General features: G+C 40.6%; 1 protein-coding gene across 8 annotated transcripts in view; it reads right to left on the bottom strand.

The window, feature by feature from the left end:
• Positions 1–25,588, bottom strand: part of MMS22L (MMS22 like, DNA repair protein) — a 141,324-nt gene that overhangs the window by 38,513 nt on the left and 77,223 nt on the right. The window lies entirely within an intron of this gene.

The raw sequence follows: 25,588 nt of genomic DNA on the forward strand, positions 1-25,588 counted from the left end.
ATGATGGGGAGGGGGGAGGCATTAATAAATTTGTCTGGTGCACTAGGATAGGAGGCATTACTGCAGTGGGCTGATCAACTAAATAACATGCTTATTAAAAACAATCTGCAGGAACACACTATTATTCCTGTTCCTATTTATCTTCTGGTCAACTCAATTGAGACTGTGCATTAAAGCGCAGGCAGCATTATTACATTTGCTTTATTAAATTCTATAAACAGCTCTGTAAAGTCAAAGTCAAGATACTTATAGATAATAGCATAGAGTGAAGGCAGTGAGACTTGCCTTAACACTAATGTTTGTAGACTATAACATACGAGGAAAAAAAAGTCAACAGAAAACATTTCATAAACCTCCCCTTCCTAGGTTTTTTTATTCTATGTTCATCCACCTTTGAGAATGTGAATGAATCAGACACCTGTCAGGACATCAGTAAGAGAATGATTTTAAATAAAGAGCAGACAGGCAGCAAGGCCTACTGTTAGTATATATGATATTAGAAATGTGTATCCCATTATACCAAATTAGTATCCAAAAATTCTTCCAAACAGATCCTTTTAAAACAAAGTATACCGGCTGTCAAAGGCAGCAGATACCTTATGGCTATCCACAGGTATCTATTAGTTTCAATGGGATACACACAGAGAATTGAGTACCACTATTTTTTGATTGGTTACACTTAATACATATAATATACTATGTTACACAACCTATAAGACATCAGATATTTTGTTGAGCGGGACATGGTCCAAACACATGAATAAGAACCAGAAATTCCTGAATTCTAAGCTCACCTCTAGCTTTTATTCCTTTTGTGGCCTTAGAAAAATAACTTAATCTTTGTAAATTTCAATATCCGATACACTGAATCGAGTTCATAATATTTAGCTCCACTTTCATAGGATGTTAAGAAGATTAATCAATGTTTGTAAAAACCTGTAGAAGATGAAAACTCTGTACAGTGTAACAGCTGAGTAGCCCATTTAAAAAAATCATTTCCAAGTTAACATGCCTAAAAAGGTGCTTCTTCGAGATTTTCTCTGACACACACGATGGCTATAGTAATAACACCAGCAGAAGTACAAGTTTAAAAAACAGCCATGTAATCATATGGGCTTGCAGCAATGTGGTAGAGTTAACTGTAAGCAGAAAATTATTATTAGACTGAGTTAAAAAATAAAAGGAATTCACAGCTCAAAAATCTGAATGGCTTTGTTTGTTTTTGTTTTAATAAAGGGAAAGAGAATTCCTTTTAGTACAGCAAGTAAAATGACAAGGATCAAATTCTATTCTTATATCTACTGATTAGTCCTTCCCCTCCCCTCCAAATTGCCTCTCCAAAGAAAGACTGTTTGCATCTCATTTAGCCATCTATGTTTAGGGGAAGGATGTTCAGACTTCCAAAGTAAGGTAATAGATCTCTGTGTCAGAAGAAGGACAAGATGCATAAATCTGCGTTTCTGTTTATTCACAGTGACCTAAACACACACTTGCAATAAGGTAAATGCTTTATGTCAATGGGACTTCAATATGTACTATAGTCAATGTTCAGTCAGCCACCTCCACTAATAAACAAACCAATTTATTGCAATAAAAATACCGATAAATACAGCCACGTTTCACTTAGCAGCCTAGTCAAATGTGCCCACTAGAAACCTGCTCCACTGCTGAGATCATATTCATTCTGTTTGCCATAGGTAAAACTGTCATAATAGTTTCTGGAACCATTCACCATTTCATTAAAATGGTAAAAAAAATGCTTTGGTTTCTTTTGTTTTAATAATGCATTTAATATTTTTGCTAAAATGTGTTTTTCTGTTTACTAACAGACAAAATAAAAACAGGCATTATAAAAGCAAGGAACATTTGTTACTCCTGTTTGTAGCCTGTGGGTTGTGCTGGACAATCATATAGCAGCTATGTTCAGGAATCTTTTTTACCCTTCATGCATGGACAGGAGATTACAGCCATTTCTTTCAGGTGTGGTCCTTGATACCAGGGTGTTTCCCTCTTTCCCTTCCAGACTAGATTGCTGCAATGCACTCTACTTAGGTCTTATCCTCATGATGGGTGGGCCAAGTATAATCATCTTCCATGGGAGTTGTGGACCCTCAGGTGGCTGATAAGGCTGATCCTTGAACCACAAGTTCTATACAGTGAGAACTAGGGTTGCCAGGTGTCCGGTTTTGAACTGAACAGTCCAGTATTTGAGCTTTCTGTTCGGGAAACAAATTGAGAAAAATATAAATGAGAAAATATAACTGGCATTTTCTAAATAAGATGTAGTGTAGATTGTGATGTAATGTCAAGTGTGTCCGGTATTTTTGTTGAAACCCTCTGGCAACCCTAGTGAGGGCAGATGTTTCCAGGTGCAGCAGGAGGCTCTTGACCATGACTAGAAGCCAGTCTCTCCTTCTTCCTGCACCTCTTCTCCTCCTCAGCTTGTTGGCAGGCAAATTCAAAATGCAGGGGATCACTGTGTAGGGCTTCTCTCCATTTTGAGTGATTCTGGGCAAGTGTCTCTCAAGAGTCAATGTCAATGTTGCACTTCTTTAAGTTATCCTTTAGCAAGTCCTTATAACATTTCCAATGTCTTCCTGCGTTACAATATCCTTCTTTCAGCTAAGAAAATAGGACCTCTTTTGGGAAGCGATGGTCTGGCATCCAAACAACTTGACCAGTCCAGCGAAGTTGCTGATGGATGATAATTGCGTCGATATTGGTGGTCTTTACCTCTTTCAGAACACTGATGTTAATGTGCCTGTCTTCCCATTTGATCTTCAAGATCTTGCAGAGGAAGTGTTAGTGATACCTCTCAAGGACTTTCAGGTGATGTCTGCAGGTGTTCAGGTTTCAGACCCATACAATAGCGTTGGGAGAATGACGGCTTGATAGACAAGAAGCTTGGTGTCTGTTCAAGTGCTGTGATCTTCAAAAACCTTGTGCAGTAAACGAGCAAAGGATACACTGGCACAGCTCAAACGATGTTGGATTTCTACATCAATATCTGCCTTGGATGAAAGATAACTTCCAAAGTAGAGAAAATGGCTATATTTAGGGCTATACTTTGGACCAATCCAAAAATTTAAACAGGTGCAGAATGACACACATTGCCTATTAAATTGAAGTGTATGTCACCAACAGAGATGTTAGATAGCGTGTAATTGAACAGTTGTGTAACTGCATGAAATGTAAGCGATTACATGACTATTCAATATTCCATGGGAAGTGGGGCCGGCAGCCAGTGCGCTCCCGGCCCCACTTCTGGGGAACCCCCTGCTACTACCTCTCTATCTGGCAGTAGTGCAGGGTGGCAGGCAGGAGCTGGTCTGTGAGGGGAACCAGTTTAAAATCCAGCTCCCCCACAAACTGGCTCCTTCCTGACAGAGGCAGCAGTGCAGGGTGTTTCCCCCCACTGCATCTGCAGGACACAAGGGGTGGGCAGGCAGGTCCATGGAGCCATCATGCATGGGGAGCCTGCTTGAAAGCCAGCTCCCCGTGCATATCATCTGCTGTCTGGCTCCTTCACCCTCCACGCTGCTGCCTCTCTATTACAGGCAGCAGCATTGGGATGGGGGTGGCAGGTGGATCTGGTGCTTATGAGGAATCAGCTTTTAATCCAACTCCTCATGGGCACCAGCTCCCCTCTCCCTCTTGCTGCATCTCATACCAAGGCAGCAAGGAGGGGGAGAAATGTGTACACAGGTTGGATTTCTCTAGTCTGGCATCCTCAGGACCTGACTAGTCCCGAATGAGGGGATTTGCTGGACCAGGGATGGGTCCCTCTCCTCGTGTCTGTGCTGCCACCAGGGTAGGGTTCCAGCCTGCCCCCGCTGCTGCCTCTGCCCCACCCCAGGGGCTCATCCTGGCCCCACTACTGTAGGGGCTGGAGCACCATGGACAGAGCTACATAGAGGCAGAGGTCCACAGCTGCCTGGCTCCACAGCTGGGGCTGGGGCTGGAGCTCTGTGGCCGGGGCAGAGGGACAGGGTCAGAGCTCCCTGGTTGCTGCTGGGGATGGAGTCCCCCGGCTGCTGGAACCAGAATGTGTCCAGAGCACCATGACTGGGAACGGGGCCAGAGCTCCCTGGCTGCCCCTGGAGTTGGAACTACCTGGCTGGAGCTGGAGGCCCATGGCTGCAGCCGGAGGCCCATGGCTGCAGCCAGGCTAGAACTCTCTGGCTCCTGGGGGTAGGGACCTCTGCTGGGGTCACAACACCCCACCATGCTGCCCTCCCCCCACACATACTCTGGACTCCCTGCTGAGTCGCTGGTGCCCCTTACAGCGCTCCTGCCTCCGCCGCCAGACCTTCCTCTTTCTGGGCTCTGTGATCCAGGAACATCCATGATCCATGACAGACCAGGAAGTCCCGATTAAGGGAGCTACAGCCCGTAGTTGAGAAGATTAACTGATAAGACCAGGCTTATTGGTTAATCACAGAGCCATCTACACAATGACACCAATGCTCCTGGATCTGCGCTGGCTGCCTACTGGCTTCCAGACTGAATGTCGTGTTTATTTTGATCTATAGCAGCTTGGGATCCTGCAAGTTGAGAGGTTGCCTCTTTCTACCTGCCGTACTGTCAGAATGTGATCAACAGAGGAATTTGTGCTGTATTACCCTGGATTTAAAAGCGATGTGACCAAGTGGTACTGCATTCTTTATGAGAGATCCTCAGCCCTGAAATAGGCTCCCTTTTCCAAGCTCCATGCCTGACAGGCTAAATCCAGTAACAGAAATGAGAAATTTTAGAAAGAAAATAATCATTCACTTTCACTGGAATGCTAAGGAGATATTTAAACAGCTGAGTAAAGGGATACAGATCAGTAAGATTTTAAATGACCTGAAGTCAATACTAACCTGAGGCAGAAACAGAAGGTCTTGCCCCAAAACTAGCCACGTAGATACAAAGGAATCTAGGGAGGTCAACTACCTACACATTCTATGTGCACCTCTGCATACTATCCCTCCCTCCCTACTCTTTCTGTACTTTATCAGACCCCATGCTTACAGGGACCCAAATCCCCTCAAATAGGGAAGGGTATAACAGGATTGGAGAGAATGGGAAAACTGGTTTAGAGATTGCTTACAAAATCAGCATAAACATACTCATAAGGATACCGCAGGGCTGGAGAAAAGAACCCACCATTCTCTGTGGATCTCTTGCCACGCAGATCCTGTTTTCTGTGCAGCACTATTTACATTCTGTCCCTCCCCCCAGGCTAAGGCCTACTGCTGCACTTATGGAAGCAGAGTATACAAAATATCCCATAATCAGAATGAAATGCAGGAAATGTTGCTCAAAACCTGTCCAGCAACCTTTTCTGTTGAGTGTTTTTATATATATATATATATATATATATATATATATATATATATATATATATATATATATATAAAGAGAGGAGCAAGAACTTGCATCCTTGGACAAAACCAGAAACACTGGGTTAAGAGAAATTTGTATTTCTAAGACAATAAATGGCCTTGATGCTTAGAATTTGAAACACTAATATCAGTTTTCAAAAAAAGACTAGAAGCAGTCAAATGAAACAAAAGCATCACTATAGCAAGACTGACAGCTTTGTATGAGTAATAGAGGCCTTGCATCCTATGTGGCACACTTGGCCTAAATAATGAAGCACTCCCTACTCAATTTTTTCCCCTCAGTGCCCCCAGTACAGTATAATCACTATAGAATCTCTTATTCTTTCATTCGGAAAGCAAATTCAATGTATTTTCCTTTGGTCCAAATATTTGGTTTTCAATACCAATACTGACAAAACTGTATTGCAGAGGTTGTTGGATGAAAGTTGAAAATTTACCAGAGGGTTATGGGGCAATTTAGTTTTTTGATACATGATCCCAGAAAACTGGGTGGAGGGTTGGCCCTGAATGTCTAGCTCCTCAAATAATTGAGAGTTTTGATTTGGTAAAAGAGGACATTTTCTTTACTCTCCCCCCTTTCGGGCAGGGGCAGAGGGGACTTCAAATCTCAAAGGGGGAAAGGGTGGAAGATGCTGGATGTTCTCCTCTTCACCTTGCCTTAAAAACTGCCACTTTATCAATAACAATGGAAAAGAGTATTCCTCTGATGTTTCTGCTAAATGACCAGGAGTGAAATATTTGCCAAAGTTGGCATTATTTAAAGTAGCATCCTTGAGCATCAGTGTTAACAACCCATTGATATGGATGAGGCAAGTGCCTTAAAGAAAGAAAATGTAGATTCTGGAGTACAATTACATGACAAATTCAAAACAAAGGGCAATCATTCAGCAATTTATGCAGCCACAAAAATTGGGGCTGCATAATCATATTATACACAACACTCTGATAACAATGCACTTGAAGCTTGTTCGGTATTGCATTTACAACAAGAGCAAAACTCTAAGATCCTTGTTGGAAGGGATAGTCTATAAATTCCATTCAGTACTATAACAGATCTGATCATTTGAACAGTATTCTAGAATTCAGTTAAGACTATTCATCCGCTTATACCCTTTTCAAATATCCACACTCCTATGCACTTTTGGGGGGAGGTAGGGAGGAGGGAAACTGTTGCTTCTTACAATGCTTGGATCATAAACAAGTCTTTTACAGAAGACCCAAGGGGTCTTTTTGGCAGAACGATTTAAGTCTTTTTCCATGGCTATTTTTATTCCACATAAAACAAATATTTTCAAATGAAGACACCCTCCACTAGACTCTGAAATGACCTATAAAATAATCTACATCTTTTGTTATACTGCCTGTGCTGATCTTGCTTATTTTTCCTTAAAGAGAGAGAGAGAGAAATGACCAATCCCTTCAGAGATAAAAATTCAAGGCAGCAGCTACAAGCAAGTCTTCACAGCTATCCTACAAGTGGTATACCTTTAATTTTCAATAGCATAAAAAAATAAATGGTATGCTGAACATTTTTGGATTCTCAATCCTACATGTAAGTCCCATCTGGGCACCTATACCATTAGTTTACATATACAATACCTAAAAATTTAGGGATGCGTATCCCTAAACACAAAAAAGTCTTTGCAAATTAATAGCACATCCCTTTGAAATTCACTAAAGCATGAAAGCCTAATACAGGCATCTGGTTAGCTGCTTGTCAGATCAGTTAGACATGATAGGTGTAGAAAAATTCACTATGGATCCCAGACTGAGCCCTCCTTTTGAGCAGAATCTCTGACACTTGTGCTGAGTGACAAAAATATCTACTGTAGTATTGTTCTAGCTCACAAAGAGCTCTCAAATATCCTGTGTTCTTTCCCACTCTTTGTTCAAGAGGAAATGCCTGGTGAGATTGTCTACTAGTGTTCTGCAGAGGCATCAGTCCCAGAGTTTGACGGCTCCCTGGAAGAGTGAGGAAGACCTTATCTCACTTTGTTGATGTAAAACATGGTGGTCACATTGTTGGTCATGTTTTGGACCAGCTGATATCCAACAGAGAAAAGATATGCAGGTTTTCCAAATGTGAGGACATTGATCTGAATTCTTCTCTTTCTTGTGGGCCATCGGCCTATGTTATTTGTACATTCATACCCATCCTTGTAAAAAAAAAAAAAATACATCTGTGACTATCGCCTGGGAAGGCAGGAAAGCTCTGAAAAGGACCCTCTGCATGCATTTGATGTATCCTTTCACCATTTCAGGGAGAATAGGACCAAAGGTGGGATGGTTAGGGGTATGTTCCAATTTCAACCAACCTATAAGAATCAGAACTGAAGTCTGGCATGCCACACTATGAATATACTGGAGGTCTTATGATCTAGAAGAGCGAAGCATTACCACCACATAAGTATTTGGGTTTCTTCTAGAGCACAGCAATGAGCATTTGTAAGGGGACTGTTAGCCCCTTAATAAAACTCAGTGGGAGTTTTTGGTTGGCCAGCTCCCAGTACCAAAAGGGGAAGGGTCCATGAGAAATCAGGGTCCTGAGACTGACAGACCTCAGGGACAACGGGAAGAGGCCAACACTCCAGCTCAGCCTGACTGACAGGTTGGACAGATCAAGGAGAGAATTAGAATGACAGGTCCCGTCCTCTGTGTAAGCGGGGATTTTCTGGGTCTCTGTGAGAAAAGGAGAGAGAACTAAGAAGAGCAGCAGGAAAAGCAAGCTGTGTAGAGACAGACCTGCAGTGTCAGAGCCAGACACACACAGACCAAGGAGCGCAGACCCTGTGCTGAGCAGCAGACCTGCAGTGACCAGAGAGCCAAAGGGATCAGAAAAGCAACTCAAGCAGCAGGAGTCTGGCAAAGCAGCAGTGTCTGTAGCTGGGCGTGGTGAGCAGCTGGGACCAGCAAAGGGGGGGAAAGAGGCTCTGGGCAGGAACACGCCACCAGCCAAGAGGCCCTGCAGGCCAGACTTGGAGAGGGATTGTAACTCCAACTGGGAGAGGGGTTCTGCCACCTAGAGCCTGAGGCTGTGTGGTCACTGCCAGAGCAAGCGTGTCCAACCTGCAGTTCCCCTGCAGCACAGCCAGGGCTCGAGAAAGAGCCCTGGGACCTATAAAGGAACAGACTGTGAACTGTCCTTACACTCTGCAGACTGCTGTTTGTGATGAACCCGTGCTACAGAGCAGGGCTATGTGTTCTCTTTTAACCTCTCTCATTTTTCCTTATTCTTTTCTTTTTAATCAATTGTGGTTTAATAAATTGTATTTGCTTTGAACTGTATGAAATTATCACTGGATCAAGAAAGCCTGCAGTGTGCAGAGAGACCCCCAGAGTGGGGACACCCTAACCCTTCCCCAAGTGACTACAAGGTCGGGGATTAAGGCCCAGAAAACCTGGGTCCAGCCTTGTTGTGATTTCGAGGACTCTGCTACTCAGGAGAGTGGAAGGGGAGCCCTCAGGGTCAGGGAGGCCTTTGGGTAAAAGAAGTGGGAGCGGGGACTCAGATCCTTTTGCTGGTCCATTTCACCAGGGTAGTATAGAAGCCAGGAAAGTTCCCCACAATAGCAGGACCATTCCCCCGCTTAGACAAAGTATAAATATTTGTATTTGTGTTTGTTTACCTATGTTTACTGAAAGAAAATTATTTAGATTGTATGGTATTTGTGGCACAATATAGCTCTTCTTTAATCTGTTTGTACAGCACCTAGCACAACAGGTTTTTAATCCTGACTGCAGCCTCCAGATACCACCATTATTCAAATAATACTAATCACTGAGGAAGTCAAAAATTCAAAAATTAAGCTGACTGAATTCCCCAAATACATACAAACATCTAAAAAGTTTCTCGGAAGTGGGTTTTATGTGCTCTGATCACTCAAAAACAATCACACAGAATTTTAACAAAACTTTAGGGAAATAAGTTGTATTTCAAGATAAGTAGCATAAGAAACTGCAGCCCCCAAAGATTTTTTTTCTCTTCAGAAAGACAACAGCTTGAAAAGAAGGGCTTATAATGAATGTGTCAGTGTAGCCTGAGCCATGATGATAGCATCTCTACCACAGTGCTGTAATCCAGACTGATAATATTTTATCATTATTTCTTCAGTTCTGCTTGCACAAACATTAATGCTCCTCCATCAGCTTAGTATTTATTACAACATGTTTCGGTGTTCTTCCACCAGTTTTGTCTGCTTCAATAATCCAAAATAAACTGCACACTGAAATGTTTACTAGAAAAAGGAGGAAAGGGAAAAATGTGGGACGGGTAAACACTTATAACAGCAGGCCATTTTTTTGTTAAATGCTTCCATAACTCATCCATTTCTGCAAGGTATTCTGTAACAGAAAGGGTCTGTCTCCGTAATCACAGATGACACTGTGTTATGGTACATGTTCATCAAAGGTGTCTGCAGTACCTAGGCAAAATAGATTGAGATGTTTTAAATTTGGGATTTTATGCCTTTAAATGGACATGATAAGACAATTGATTTGATTCAGTTTAAAGAGGTGCATGTCATACAAACCAAATGAGTTGTCTGCTCCACTACCTTCATTATTGCAAGCTGTCAGTGTTCTAAAACTTGGAAGAGTCCTACTTTCAAGGAGTCTAGGATTCTTTCAAGTTTCAATCCTGCCAGCTTACAAGAATGGAACTGGCAGGTAGGCAGATGGCATAAAGCTCAGGAGCACACACCTGAACCACTGCAGCACTCTGGGTTGGAAACAAGCTGCCAAGATGAAAAGCTGGTATTTTAGACATGTTGCAAACCCTTGATTTAGAGACTTTTGAAAGAGAGAGTCTCATTTTATGCCCTTCAGTTACGACAACTTCTCTGAAAGTTACAGCTTGTGGGGCAATTTTTGAAAACAATACCATCAAACCAACCCCCATTTTCCAAATGTAAACAAAGTTAGAGGCTATGGTGGGAATTCTGTATTCAATTTTTCTTCTTGTAAAAATATTTATATTGCTGAAATAAAAAGTTAATGGAACTCTCATTGAAAGTGTTTTTGGTACTCTCCCTGAACACATCATGGATCCAAATGATACTATTACACTTTTTAATAGATAATATAGTATACTCCTGTTTTCAGTGGTCATTGACAACAGATAATAAGCCTCTAATGTGACAGCTTTTATAAGCAAAGTGATTAAGTGTTATAAAGATCATTAAGTCCTCTTACTATGTCATTGGAGGAAGGCCCATGGGTATTTCTCATTTAAATTTAGCCCAGACTCATCTTTCTAAGTTAAATAATATCAGTACAGGAATACTTTAAACTCAAAGACATTTTCACTGCTTAAACATATTCAACAAATTATGCAAATAAAAAACAAACCTGTTTGAAGGTGCAAATATCCTAATCCATTTAATGATTTGTAAGAATTGACGATAGCCATTTTTCCCCCCAGAACTAGTTCCAAGGCTGAAAGCAAGGTTCCACTTACAGGAACTTTAACGTACAGTGGCACAAATTCAGCTATAATATTATTTTCTCGCTAAGTTACCTTACTGGATTATATGCATCAGTACATGCAATACAGGATCTCAGCAATTAAAAAGAAAAATCAATCTTCATATCAATAACTTGTATCAATACTTAATTATAATATTTATAGTTGCAGAGGTGGACCTTGTAATTTTTCCCTTTTAATAAACAGAAGCAATTTAAACATTAAAAAATTGCAGCTGTTTTTATTTGCATATCACTTCCATTAACAATGCAATGAATTATATTACTAGGTGCACTGCTATCTCCTATTTTGAACTAAAATCAAAAAGTTCCAGTCTAACAGTGATCCTTTAAAATAAAAGCTTTCCAAGTTCAATGCCATTTTTGAAATATTCATTTGGATCAACTATTTCTCCCAATTTATAAAATGCAGGCGACAGTGTAGGAAGACATGGAAAACATTCTCTTTTCAAATTGCAGCTGATTAGTCACAACAAATGATTATGCAACATAAGTAGCGATTTTCGGTTTGGCCTGTACTGCAACAGAGAAGTATGACTACAGAAATATAGCTTGCATCTGCCTGAAAAATAGGATGAAAATGGATATGCCAACATAATTATTTTCTTCTCTAAAACCTCCATTAGGTAGAAAGCTAGTGCTTCTTCTAAAAGTGCGAGACCTCAGGGAAAAAAAAGCCAAGGGCCTAAGGTCAGAGGAGGTAGCGCTCCCTGGCATACATGCCATCCCAATTTCCACACAAGTCAGCTTGCAGTCTAATTAAGCATATTTACAACAAAGCAGATTTTTACCTAAACTCATTGAGATCAGTTTTTTGCAGGTGCTGGCTGTGATTGTTGTTGTCAGTCTGACTACCTGAAAGCAAGGGCCTGGAAAGTATGGGGGAGATATTGAATTGTGAAAGTCAAATTACAAAGAGCAATAGCTAATGTTTGTGGTGATAACTGCTTTGTCCTCTTCCCTTTTAAAGGATCATTATTTGGCTTGACTTGACAAGGACCAACAGGTCTGTATACCATAGTTTATTTGTTAAATCTCCACACAACTTTGGTTGTTACCTTAGTCCAGGACTGCTACAGCCTATTTACCATTCTAGATATAGAGAGGTAAACAGACAAATCTGTCTCCACAAATCTTTACTTCCTTGTCTATTGTAGTAAATTCTAGGACCCTGGATCATAGAATCACAGAATACTAGGATTGGAAGGGACCTCGAGAGGTCATAGAGTCCAGTCCCCTGCCTTCATGGCAGGACCCAGTACTGACTAGCCCATCCCTGATAGACATTTATCTAACCAGCTTTTAAGTATCTCTAGAGATGGAGATTCTATAACTTCCCTAGGCAATTTATTCCAGTGTTTAACCACAATTTTTCTCCCTCCTCCTTGTGACACCCTTTTAGATAACTGAAAACCGATATCATGTCCCCTCTCAATCTTTTCTTTTCCAAACTAAATAAGCCCAGTTCTTTCAGTCTTCCTTCATAGGTCATGTTCTCTAGACTTTTAATCATTCTTGTTCTTCTTCTCTGGACCTTCTCCAATTTCTCCACATCTTTCTTGAAATGCAATGCCCAGAACTGGACACAATACTCAAACTGAGGCCTAATCAGCTCAGAGTAGAGTGAAAGAATGACTTCTCAGGTCTTGCTTACAACACAACTGGTAATGCATCCTAGAATCATGTTTGCTTTTTTTTGCAACAGCCTCACACTGTTGACACACTGTTGCTTGTGGTGCACTATAACCCCTAGATCCCTTTCTGCCATTCTCCTTCCTAGACAGTTGCTTCCCATTCTGTGTGCGTGAAACTGATTGTTCCTAAGTGGAGTACTTTGCATTTGACCTTATTAAACTTTATCCTGTTTACCTCAGACCATTTCTCCAATTTGTCCAGATCATTTTGACTTATGACCTGATCCTCCAAAGCAGTTGCAACCCCTCCCAGCTTGGTATCATCTGCAAACTTAATAAGAGTACTTTCTATGTCAATATCTAAATCGTTGATGAAGATATTGAACAGAACCGGTCCCAAAACAGACCCCTCTAAAGCCCCACTTGTTATGCCCTTCCAGCAGGACTGTGAACTGTTCTTAACTACTTTCTGAGAGCAGTTATCCAGCCAGTTATGCACCTATCCTATAGTAGCCCCATCTAAGTTGTATTTGCCTAGTTTATTGATAAGACTATGATGTGAGACCGTATCAAAAGCCTTACTAATGTCTAGGTATACCTCATCCACCACTTTTCCCTTATCTACAAGACTCGTTATCCTATCAAAGAAAGCTATCAGTTTGGTTTGACATGATTTTTTCTTTACAAATCCATGCTGGCTGTTCCCTGTCACCTTATCTTCCAGGTGTTTGCAGATGATTTCCTTAATTACTTGCTCCACTATCTTTCCTGACACAGAAGTTAAACTGACTGGTCTGTAGTTTCCTGGGTTGTTCTTATTTCCCTTTTTATACATGGGCACTATATTTGCCCTTTTCCAGTCTCCTGGAATCTCTCCTGTCTTCCAGGATTTTCCAAAGATGATAGCTCCTAGAATACTCAAGACTCAGATACCTCCTCCATCAGCTCCTTGAGTATTCTAGGATGCATTTCATCAGGCTCTGGTGACTTGCAGATATCTAACTTTTCTAAGTTAATTAGAAGAAAAAATAAAAAAAGAACAAGTTAAAAATATGAGACACACTAAGTAGTTACTTTCTGTGGGAAATAGTTTCTGTTGTTCTCTGAGGAGGAAGCAACACGTTATAGAAAAGGTGGGTGCCTGAACCCAATCCTGTTTCAGGTGTGTCCTGCTGGCAGCCACATGTTCTGAGAGGACCACAGAAGTAGAATGGTGAAGAAACTCCCAACATTTCTCCTGGATGCCACAAAACAAACAAACAAACAAAAAAACACCACACCAAACCACAACAGGGAAGAGACAAGTGAAAAGTCCTTGTAGAACAATTTTGAGCTTTATGAGAAATGGCACAGGAGGATATGGAGTCCTGTGAGCAGGAGTGAAGGAAAGTTGAGTAAAAGTCTTCTATTACCAGCTCACAGTCCTCTGTGTGAAGAATTTCTCTCTTACGGGGGCAGGGGAGGGAAGGAATATGAAAGATGTGGAAGAAGCCGGATTCTTAAGTCCTTTGCATCTCCTTCCCCCTCATGCTGGTCCTGGAGTTCATCCTTCTCCTGTGCACTGAAGAAGGGGGGACAGGGAAAGCTGGATTGTAATGTGAATATCCACTCATGCACCTATATGACTATGGAAGGAAAACAGTGAACAAGGGCTGTGATGATGTAGATAAAACAGATCCTGCAATTAAGTGGAGATAAGTGACATTCTAGTCACGTGCATTCTTCTTCCTAGACCTTCTCCATGTTGCCTGATATTGGCCAAAATATATAAAAACATGAACAAGAAGGCAAGGACAGATATAGCTGCTCCCAGCTGTGGAGGAAGCAACTGGGACAGATATGGCTGAGGAAAGAGGGAAGTGGAGGTTAAGAAAGGGAGTGGAGGGTATAGAAAGTATGAGATAAGAAACTCCTCTTCCGGATAGACTCCTTTGGTCTTAAAGGAGAAACACACCCACCATCTACACTGGCTACAGCAGCTATGTTCCAGAAACATCCCTGTATCCAATACCTAAGGGACTTTGCTTTTATTTTTTGTTTAAAATTTCCCAAGAATTTATCAGCATTTATTATAAAAGTTAAAAACAGGTGGCGAATCAGTACAAAAGCTTACCTTCATAGTTTTCTGGATGAACATTGGAATTAATATTGGGGAAACAGAGGACAGAAAAAAAGCAACAAATAGAGAAAAGTAAGTGTATTGGAAGTAAAAGCAGTTTAATGCTGTGCTTTATGTCATGAACTGTACCTTAACAGTATGTACACATAGGTACATTCATGGATGTGTGTGTACATATCTTCTACTGCATTGCCTTCATTTTACAGACTGCCTCACATTTACACTTAAACTAACATACTAACACTCCATCTTAAAGTAATGTGTTGGATTTTCTCAGTAGAATCAGTATTTTCATGTACCTGAATGGTTAAAAATTTGGCTGAAAGTGTATGAGACAAAAATGAATAATCACTTCCATAAAACTGGAGAATTTTACAGTAAACACTAAAAACCAAGAGCCCCAGTAATACAGTAATTCCTCATTTAATACTATAGATGAGTTTCTGAAAATGTTCGTGTTAAGTGAAAATGTGCTATGCGGGGTCAATTTTCCCATTCAAAATGGAAAAAGTGAGGTTTGCGTTTCAGAGGGTGGTGGCGGCAAAGTCAATTTTTTGTTGGTGCTGGATCATCAACAATGGATATCTAGCAACACAAGATATCTAGCAACATAAGTCGCCGCAGTTTGTTAAAACACAAAGATAAACACTTGAGTGTGCGGAGAAGCGCTGTGACCATGTGTATTCATCCGCTCATGCGTATTACCACTGTTTTCACCAACTTATACCACCATACGAAGTAGTACACCACTTGGTTATTTTCGTGTTATTTCAGGGACTGTCGTGTTATTCAAAAAACGTGGCCAAAAAAATGCTATTGTGAAAACGTGTTAAGCAGGCATGTGTTAAATGAGTAATTACTATGCCCAAGATCAAAATTGGGGCTAAGTTCTCTATAGTATGTTTAGCAAGAGCATTTAAACTTAGATTTCATAAGAAAAATGTTAGTAAGTTTGCCTTTATCATAGCAGTTCAAGTTCAGTAATTCTATACAATTTATATGAATCAACTGGCATTTACTAGGCAGTCACTATTTTATTAACATGTAAGGTAAATAACATATCAAGGCACAAAGTGTTACCACAGTTCCCCCCCCCCCCCCATCAGTGCTAAATTGCTATTTCTCTAATTAGTTTTAAAACAAAAAACAAAAAATTATTTTCTTACAATAGTATTCATTGGGTCCATGATCAGTAGATGTAATTCTACAGGTCTGCTATTAGGACATACAATCTCAAAGATTTTTGTTATATCACTACTTTCTTTCTGCAAGTCTTCAACAAACGACTGCACGCTTGGGGCTTGATACATGCTATTTGTACATCATGCTGGAAGCAACATCTTAGGCTCATCTGCATGAATTGATAACATTTCTCTGCACACCAAAGAGCTCATTTCTTGAAATGAAAGATTCATATCCACACAAGGACAAAAAGTGTTAAAGATGCAGTCAAATCACATGCAGATTATAAATATAGCAGAAACATGCAAAGGGATTTCAACAAGGTTAATCTTCTCTGCAACTAAGCAAAATAATACAGAATTATGATAACTATAGGCTTGCTGACATGGTGAATTAATGTTAAGAGTTACCATATGGCTAGTATTTGTCTGGCCTGGACAGGTTTTATATGGATTTGCCAGTTACCAGAAAAATAATGTAATCTATTGTTTTCTATCAATCTAAAGAGCTGAATCATCATCACAATACACTAGATTATCTAATGCTAAAAGTTTCTGCATCCAGCTAAAGATGCTGCTATGGTACCACTTTTGCAATTTAAGTGATAACAGATCAAAATTTTGAAAATACAGTAGTAATAACAATAGTGCGGGATTTCAACTATCCCCATATTGACTGGGTACACGTCACCTCAGGACAGGATGCAGAAATACAATTTCTTGATATCTTAAATAACTGCTTCTTGGAGCAGCTGGTTGTGAAACCCACAAGTGGAGAAGCTATTCTTGATTTAGTCCTAAATGGAGTGCAGTATCTGATCCAAGTGATAAATGTAACGGGACCACTTGGAAATAGTGACCATAATATAATATAATTTAACATCCATGTAGTGGAAAAACGTGTCAGCATCTCAACACTATGGTATTTAATTTTAGAAAGGGGAACTACGTGAAAATGAGGAAGTGAGTTAAATAGAAATTAAAAGATACAGTGACAAAAGTAAAATATCTGCAAGGTGCATGGAAACTTTTCTAAGACACTATAATGAGAAGCCCAACTTAATTGTATACCCCAAATTAAAAAACACAGTAAAAAAGTCCTACCGTGGCTTAATACTACGTAAAAGAAGCAGTGACAGATAAAAAGAATCATTTAAAAAGTGGAAGTAAAATACTAGTAAGGAAAATAGAAAGGAGCATAAACTTTGTCAAATTAAGTATAAAAACATAATAAGGAAAACAAAAAGGAGTTTGAAGAACAGCTAGCCAAAAAGTCAAAAAGTAATAGTAAAATGTTTTTAAGTACATAAGAAGCAGGAAGGCTGCTAAACAACCAGTAGAGAGCCCTTTAATGATCAAGATGTTAAAGGAGCACTCAAAGATGATAAAGTCATTGCAGAGAAGCTAAATGAATTCTTAACTTCAGTCTTCATGGCTGATGATATTGGGGAGATTCCCCAAACCGAGCCATTCTTTTTAGGTGACAAATCTGAGGAATTGTCCCAAATTGAGGTGTCATTAGAAGAGGTTTTGGAACAAATTGATAAACTTCACAGTAACAAGTCACTGGGACAAGATGGCATTCACTCAAGAGCTCTGAAAGACATCAAATGGGAAATTGCAGAACTATTAACTGTGGTTTGTAACCTATCGTTTAAATCATCTTCTGTACCTAATGACTGGAAGAAAGCTAATCTGACGCCAATATTTAGAAAGGGCTCTAGAAGTGATCCTGGCAATTACAGACCAGCAAATCTAACATCAGTACCAGGCAAATTAGATGAAACTATGGTAAAGAATAGAACTGTCGGACACAGATTAACATAATATGTGGAGGAAAATCAACATGGGTTCTGTAAAAGGAAATCATGTTTTACTAATCTACTAGAGTTCTTATGTAAAGTAAGTTGTCATGGGATAAGAGGGAAGGTCCTTTCATGGATTGATAACTGGTTAAAAGACAGGAAATAAAGGGTAGGAATAAATGGTAAGTTTTCAGAATGGGGAGAGGTAACTAGTGGTGTCCCCACGGGTCTATCCTGGTACCAATCCTATTCAACTTATTTATAAATGATCGAGAAAGGGGTAAACAGTGAGGTGGCAAAATCTGCAGAGAATACCGAACTGCTCAAGTTAGTTAAGACCAAAGCAGACTGTGAAGACCTTCAAAAAGATCTCACCAAACTAAGTGACTGGGCAACAAAATGGCAAATGAAATTTAATGTTGATAAATGTAAAGTAATGCACATTGGAAAAAGTAATCCCAACTATACATACAAAATGATGTGGACTAATTTGGCTACAATTACTCGAGAGACAGATCTTGGAGTCATTGTAGATAGTTCTCTGAAAACATCCACTGAGTGTGCAGCAGCAGTCAAAAAAGCAAATAGAATGTTAGGAATCGTTAAAAAAGGGAGAGAGAATAAGACAGAGAATATCTTATTGCCACTATATAAAATCATGGTACGCCCACATCTTGAATACTATGTACAGATGTGGTCGCCTCATCTCACAAAAGATACATTGGCATTGGAAAAGATTCAGGAAAGGGCAACAAAAAGGATTAGGGATTTGGAAGGGGTCCCATATGAAGAGAGATTAAAAAGACTTGGACTTTTCATCTTAGAAAAGAGGGGTATGTCTACATTAACCACCCTAGTTCGAACTAGGGTGGTTAATGTAGTCAAAGTTGCAAATGAAGTCCGGGATTTAAATATCCTGGGCTTCATTTGCATCTTGCTGGGCGCCGCCATTTTTAAATCCCCAGTAGTTCGGACTCCGTGCCCGCGGCTACATGCGGCATGGAGTAGGTAGTTGGAATTAGGCTTTCTAGTTCGAATTAGAAACAAGGTGTAACGGTAGTTCGAATTAGAAAGCCTAATTCGAACTACCTACTCCGTGCCGTGTGTAGCCGCGGGCACGGAGTCCGAACTACTGGGGATTTAAAAATGGCAGCGCCCAGCAAGATGCAAATGAAGCCCGGGATATTTAAATCCTGGGCTTCATTAGCAACTTTGATTACATTAACCACTCTAGTTCGAACTAGGGTGGTAGTGTAGACATATCCGAGGAGACTAAGGAGGAATATGATAGAGGTCTATAAAATCATGACTGGTGTGGAAAAAAAGTGAATAAGGAAAAGTTATTTACTAGGAAATGTTATTTACTTATTCCAGCAATATAAGAACTAGGCGTCACCAAATCAAATTAATAGGTAACAAATTTAAAACAAACAAAAGGAAGTTTTTCTTCACTCAGAGCACAATCAACCTGTGGAACTCTTTGCTAGAGGATGTTGTAAAGACTAGGACTTTAACAGCATTCAAAAAAGAGCTAGCTAGATTCATGGAGGTTATGTCTATCAATGGCTATTAGCCAGGATGGGTAGGAATGATGTCCCTATCCTTTGTCAGGAAATGGATGACAGGAGAGAGATCACATGATGATTACCTGTGGTGTTCCCTCCCTCTGGGGCATCTCTATTGGCAACTGTCGGCAGACAGAATACTGGGCTAGATGGACCTTTGGTCTGACCCAGTATGGCCATTTTAATGTGATGATCATAGCTCTCTGCACACTAATATGAAAGTGCACTGTACACGTGAGAGAGAGAGGATTTGAGAAAGGCGAGATTGAGGAGAAATGCCATGTTATCTGTCTTATCTATATGTGTTTTCCCTCTACATACTCTAAATGGTGGTTGAAAGAGGGAGTTGGGGGTTAGAGCTGAGGCAGGCTTGCCAGGTTTTTCACATATCAAAGGTAGTAACTCTAGTTAACAGGCATTACAGTGATATGATTTCTAAGGTGGATTAATGTGTTGTGCATTAACTGGTCCCAGTAGATTCTGCAGGTGTGCACTAACTGTTCCCTGGCATGCTTTAATATAGTGCAGTTTGAAAAAAGTACGACATTAAACGTTCCCTAGTGAACTTTAGTGCCAGGGGATACTGACAGCCTCCCTGGGCTCGTGGGCAAGCTGGAATGGGACTGGTTCCACTCTTCCAAAAGGGGCAGGGCCTTGGGTGGAAGGAGCAGGGGGCAGCCAGCCCTTATCACCAAACGCAGCATGGCATTGCTCCATCTCCCCCTAAAGCAGTAAGAGCCATGTGGAGCCCAGGCCCCTTTGAATCACCAGGTCCCCAAGGCAATTGCCCCCTCCACCCATGTTGGCAGTCTGTTTAGTGCACACCAGCAGGAGCTATGCTATGGGGACTATTAATGCCCAACACTTTAGTGCTTACCAGAGGCGGGGGTGGGTGGGAGCAAGATCAGTCAGCTTTGTAAGAGCCAGTGCTCATGAGGAGCCGGCTTTTAAGTCAGACCGCCTCAAGTACCAATTACCACCTGCCACCCTATGCTCCTACCTTTGTGGGAGGCTACTATCTTTCTCCGCCTTGCTGCCTCTGATACAGAAGCAGGAAGGAGGGGGAGATGTTGTGACAGATTGTTACCAATCTGCCTGAGGGGTCAGGTAATCAGGCTGAAGCCACAGGATCGTTAAGGGAGGAGATGACGGAACACACCAAGTGTCTAAATTTTAAAGCTTTATTGATAAAATAATAAAATAATAGCAGAGAGTGATGGGTGCTTCCCACATCACTCAGATGAAGGAAGAAAGCATTAGTGCTCCGAGCCCTAACCCACTTTCACACTCACACACTCACTACCTGAGGCTGGCCAGGCCTAGGTGTAACGAAAGAAAAAAAGGGGAAGGGTGTTCGGGAGTTTGGTCCTGTGCACACTAGTCATCCAGGGTCCACTGTGATCTCTCCAAATTGCTCCAGCTCTCAGGAGGGTTTTAAGTCCTGGGCTCCTTTGGGGGTGTTCCTTTCCGCAACCTCTGTTCCTGGTGCTCTTTGTGCCAGTCCAAACTGGCTTTCTATGGTCTTCTTGACTTTCCCAAAACAAACCAGTTAGACTCTGCTGTTCTCTTTGTTTTTCTCCATGCTGGCCCTTCGCTTGCCTCGCGTGTTACAGGCTGGCTCTGTAGGTCTGTTCAGTTGAATATGTCTTTTTCACAGCTAGTCGGTGGATTTCAGGCCCCCCACTTTCTTGGCTGGCAGCCGAGAGTCAGATGTATGCTGTGGCCTTGAGCTGTCTGGAGTCAGCGTCTTATCTTTGGGCCTAGCAGGAGCGTGAAGTTAACCAGTGCTCTGCTCTCTTCGTCTCCCGCCACCCTCCTACCCCCCCCCCGCCCCGGCCTCTCGCGACCTGAAAAGGAATCCATTCCACACTCACATCTTTGATCCTTCCCAAAATGCCCTGCAATGCTTGCAACAGCATTAGCAATATACAATGCTGACCTGCCCCCCCAAGGGGACCCCTTGAGGGAGGGGGCCATTAGGGTGTGACAGTGTGTGTAACTGTTATGATTAAACGATGAACACAGGCTTATTGGTTAATTGTAGAGCTGTCAATTGACCTGCGTTAACACCTGTGATTAACACAGGACAGGATTAACGCCTTAATTTTTTTAACACGTTAATCTCAGGTGTTAGTGCTGTGCTGGCCCTTTAAAGTGCCACTCCAGCACTTCAAAGGGGCAGTGCAAGCAGAGTCCCTTTGAAGCACCGGAGCGGCACTTCAAAGGCGCTTTGCAATGAGGAGCTGGGGATCAGCTTGTCCGTTTTGGCGTTTTAAAGGGGCAGCGCATTAGGAGACTCCAGCTGATCCTTGGCTCCGCTGTTGCAAAGCCCATTTGAAGCGCCGAAGTGGCACTTTTAAGGTGCAGTGCAAGTGGAGCTGGGGATCAGCTAGAGTGCCCAGCTGATAACTGGCTCTGCATTGCAAAGGGGACTCCTGCTGATTCCGGGCCCCATGCAGCACCGCCCTGTTGAAATGCCACCATAGCGCATGAGATTAATCATGTGATTAATTGCAATTAATTTTGTTTAATTAATTGTGTAAATGGATACACACTAACATCTTTAGTAGTAACTCATAAGTTAATATTTGGATGGGAGGGATAGAATCCATTTATTTAGCCAAAACAGAACACCTGCATACGAGGCAAACTACAACAGTCTTCCCTGACTCCCATTCATTACAGACTAGAAGGCACAACAGAGCAAATAATGAAAGAAGAGAGAAGAAAGTCCAGTGAAATATTCCCAAATAGAGAAAAATAGATGGATTCCAGAAGATAAAATTGAATACACAATAACTTGTTTCCAAATTTTCAGCAAGCAAGATATTGCAACTTTCCTGGTAAATCAGTTTTATTCTTCATGGAGTGAGGCATCTACTGAGGTAAAGGGTTTTGTTCATTCAATAAGTCTTATCTTTAGTGAGTAGGATTACATTAAGCACAGTATACCCCTACTCAGATTCTTCCCAACATCTATATTGCTCCCACTATTGAGAGTAAAGCTAATTTTCTGTCATTCAGGAACAACTCTAGGCTTGCTAAACTTTTACCATCATCATCTCTGAAACACAGTAAAAATCACTGTTAGAACCAATAGTTTATTAGATCAAACCCACCATCAACAATGTCGACTCTGCCTGGTTGTGTTAACAAGAAAGTGTTTTACGAGTTCCACCACTGGGCATCAATTTAACTTCTAGCACCAGAAATGCTGTAAAACCATGAACGTAATTTATTTGGTGACCTGCATGTGTGGGAAGCAATATCTAGGCGCAACTTCTCACAGTCTGACAAAATGCTTTGATTTGCACCATTCAGATGATTGAACAAAGAGAGTTTAAGCAATCATCAACAATAGCTTTTATCTCCAAATGCGCTAAAAATTTATTACTATATGAGTGCAACCTATTGCTTTAGAACCAGTTTTGATAAAATAGAAGAGATTGGATAAATATTACATTTTCAACTTGTACACATCTTGTCCATTAGGTTTAAATATTGGAGAAGCTTCATGTTTAAGATAAATATAATTTTTAGTTGATTCCATCACACGAGAGTCACAATGTCTCCATGGTAACCTTTATGCTTACACACAGTTTACAATACATGTTCATTCCCAGTTAAGTGAAGTATATAGAAAACAGTCATTTAAAGCTCCTCCAACACTCTATTGTTGTTTTCTTTTCCTTAGTGCTTAATGCACTTCAAAATGTTTCCCAATGTAAGTTTATCTTGTGTATTTGATAAATATATTCCCTAATCTATCCCATGGTGTCGAGGCAGGACTGATTTAATTATTCTTAAACCACCCCTAATATATTGGTATCTAGTCTAGCCCTGTAGATCTCTGGTGATAAAGATTCAACAACTTCCCTTGGCAGCTTCTTCTAACATTAGGTGTTTTCTGCTATGCAAAATTTCTTAGTATTTAAGCTTACCATTTTTGCTCAATTTAAATTTTTCTAATTAATAATCTGGCACACGCTTCCAGAAGAGATTGTCCTCATACACGATATACCATTTTAAAAAAATCTATAACATACAATACACATGTATCTCCCATTTGGAAAAAAAAGATTTTCTTTAAAAAGATGAATTTGCAGCATATGGTTTTCCCACACTTCATCACTCTTTTTAGGAGGAAACTGCTGATTGAAACATGTGGTGGCATACTGAAGCAATACAGAACTGGCACCAGTAAAAAAAATCAGTGCATTCCTCTCATCTGCCTCTGACTTTTTTTTCCTATACTCATCATCCTCCCACCTACTATATTGCATTTGTCTAGAGCATACTGCCGAATTTGCTTTACAATATGATACAGTGCAATAAGGACTGCTATTCTAAAGCAACTTTGTCCAATATTTAAAGTACAAAGGTTTTTGCTGTACAGTTGCTAAATAAGATTTAAAAGATCTTGCCAGACAGACATTGTTAAATGTTTAAGCTGTTTTTTCTTATCTTGTTCTCCAAAATTCAAAACTAGAAAATCCCTTGAGTGGAAAGTCAAAGAAAGGCTGCCATCCCTTCTAGGGTTAACAGATGCTTTTGTAAGATTTTAGGTCAGATTAACCTTTTGCTCACAATAGGGCTGGTTATTGGTTTTATTTTTACTGTCTTTAACTCAGGTAAAAAAATCAATATGAAGCGAGGCAAAGGGCTCTAGAGGCCCTGGCTACACAGCCTTTGGTTTGGCTCATGCACAATCCTACAACATGCTGAGGCTGGGAAGGATTAGCCTGCTTGTGTTGAGTAAACCGATGATACTCAATAAACAGTTTCTGTTGTAAACCCCTTAGGACGTGCAAAGCCACACTAGTTGGCATTAGACCAGATAAGCTGCCGAACCAGCTGTAATCTCATTTAGACCTGAGCTGATCCTCCTGTCCTTTCATTCCACAGGATCAAAGCAAACCACTGAGGAGGCAGCTGTGTTATAGCAGCCCTGCTTGCTGGATGCGGCAAACATTTAATAAATTCCTCTCCTTGAAGCAAGTCTGCACATAATCTATCCAGAGCCAGGACAATCAATGGATTTCTGAATTCATTAGCCTCATTATTACAGAATGACTGTTTTCTCTTTATAGAGGGGTAGCTGTTGCTGACCATTGCTTTCTGGCAATGCCTTTGCCTTTTTGCTGTGCCACAGCATGGAAATGATTTAAATCATTTCTACATTCTATTTTTTAAAGACAAGGAATAAAATCAACTCCCATGTATTCAAGTAGGAAGCTCAGAAATACACTAAAATTCTTCTGGCCATAATTGCTAGCTACTTGTTCATATGCTTCCATGCATCAGTAACACTTTTTAGCATATGCACAACATGCCTCAGGTGGCATGTATTTTCTAGATTCAGTGGCAGCAGATTAATAGTGGAAGCAGCGATTATATCACTGTACTAGTTTCATAACGGACTAAAATTAAAGGAGCTATACAGAGGAAAAAAGGTTTCTACCAACCTTATGTGATGTGTGTTGCCAAGAATTAAAAATATGAATTATTTCAATCAATAAGGTATTGTACAGCACAAAGCCCAGCATGGATACAAAGTTTGTATTCAAATCTGATCCGCAAAAATAGTCCATGGATACCCACATCCACACCTGTGGATATCTGCAGATATAAAGTGGATTTACACTAATTTGCAGGGCTCTATTCATGAGTCCAAAAATCACAAAAGCAACAGGTACCTTTAACTTCTGTCTCTTAAAAAGATCAAAACCCCAAACAATAGAGTAGTAATTTTTTATTTCTATTCACTCTGGAGTTTTGCTCTTTGCAACTATTAATTAATTTTTTTTTTATAAACTCACGAGCTTTAGAGCAGCAGGCTAAAAGAATAATTCAGAAAAATGTAGCAGATGACAAATTTCACCACAAAGTACCGTATGTAACAAACTTGAATAGACATAAAAGAAAGAGAAAATATAATTTCTAAACTAGGTCAGTGTAGGGGACAATTAGGACAAGCTTGAAAAAAAATCCACTTCCCACGCACTACTTTTTTAAGAAATGTAAACATGCAGAGTGAGATTTTCTTTGTACTGTACTGTTGACATAAATTGGCCTCAAACACAAGCATAAAAGAACCAAGATGATTCACCCAGTGCAATGGTGATACTTTGCACTTTTGGCACAGGAATGTTAATGCTACTTTTTCCTTTCTTTGGAAAAGGGATGTGGATAGACCAAAGGGAAGCAGGTCGGGCAGTCAGTCCTTTACTTTGTACAAAAAGTAGAGGGGTTTTCTTTCTTGTGACTGTTTGCAGTTGGCACAAAATTAGATAAGCCCTCACACTGCTATACCACAATGCAGGACAGGCCCTGCACAGAGCAGCAGTTGCATAATGGAAACTCAAAAGCAGGTCTGCTAGAAAACATTTTATAGTGGGGAAGCTGATGATGAAAAT

This window comes from Pelodiscus sinensis, chromosome 3 (assembly GCF_049634645.1).
Source record: "Pelodiscus sinensis isolate JC-2024 chromosome 3, ASM4963464v1, whole genome shotgun sequence".
Classification (NCBI taxonomy): domain Eukaryota; kingdom Metazoa; phylum Chordata; order Testudines; family Trionychidae; genus Pelodiscus; species Pelodiscus sinensis.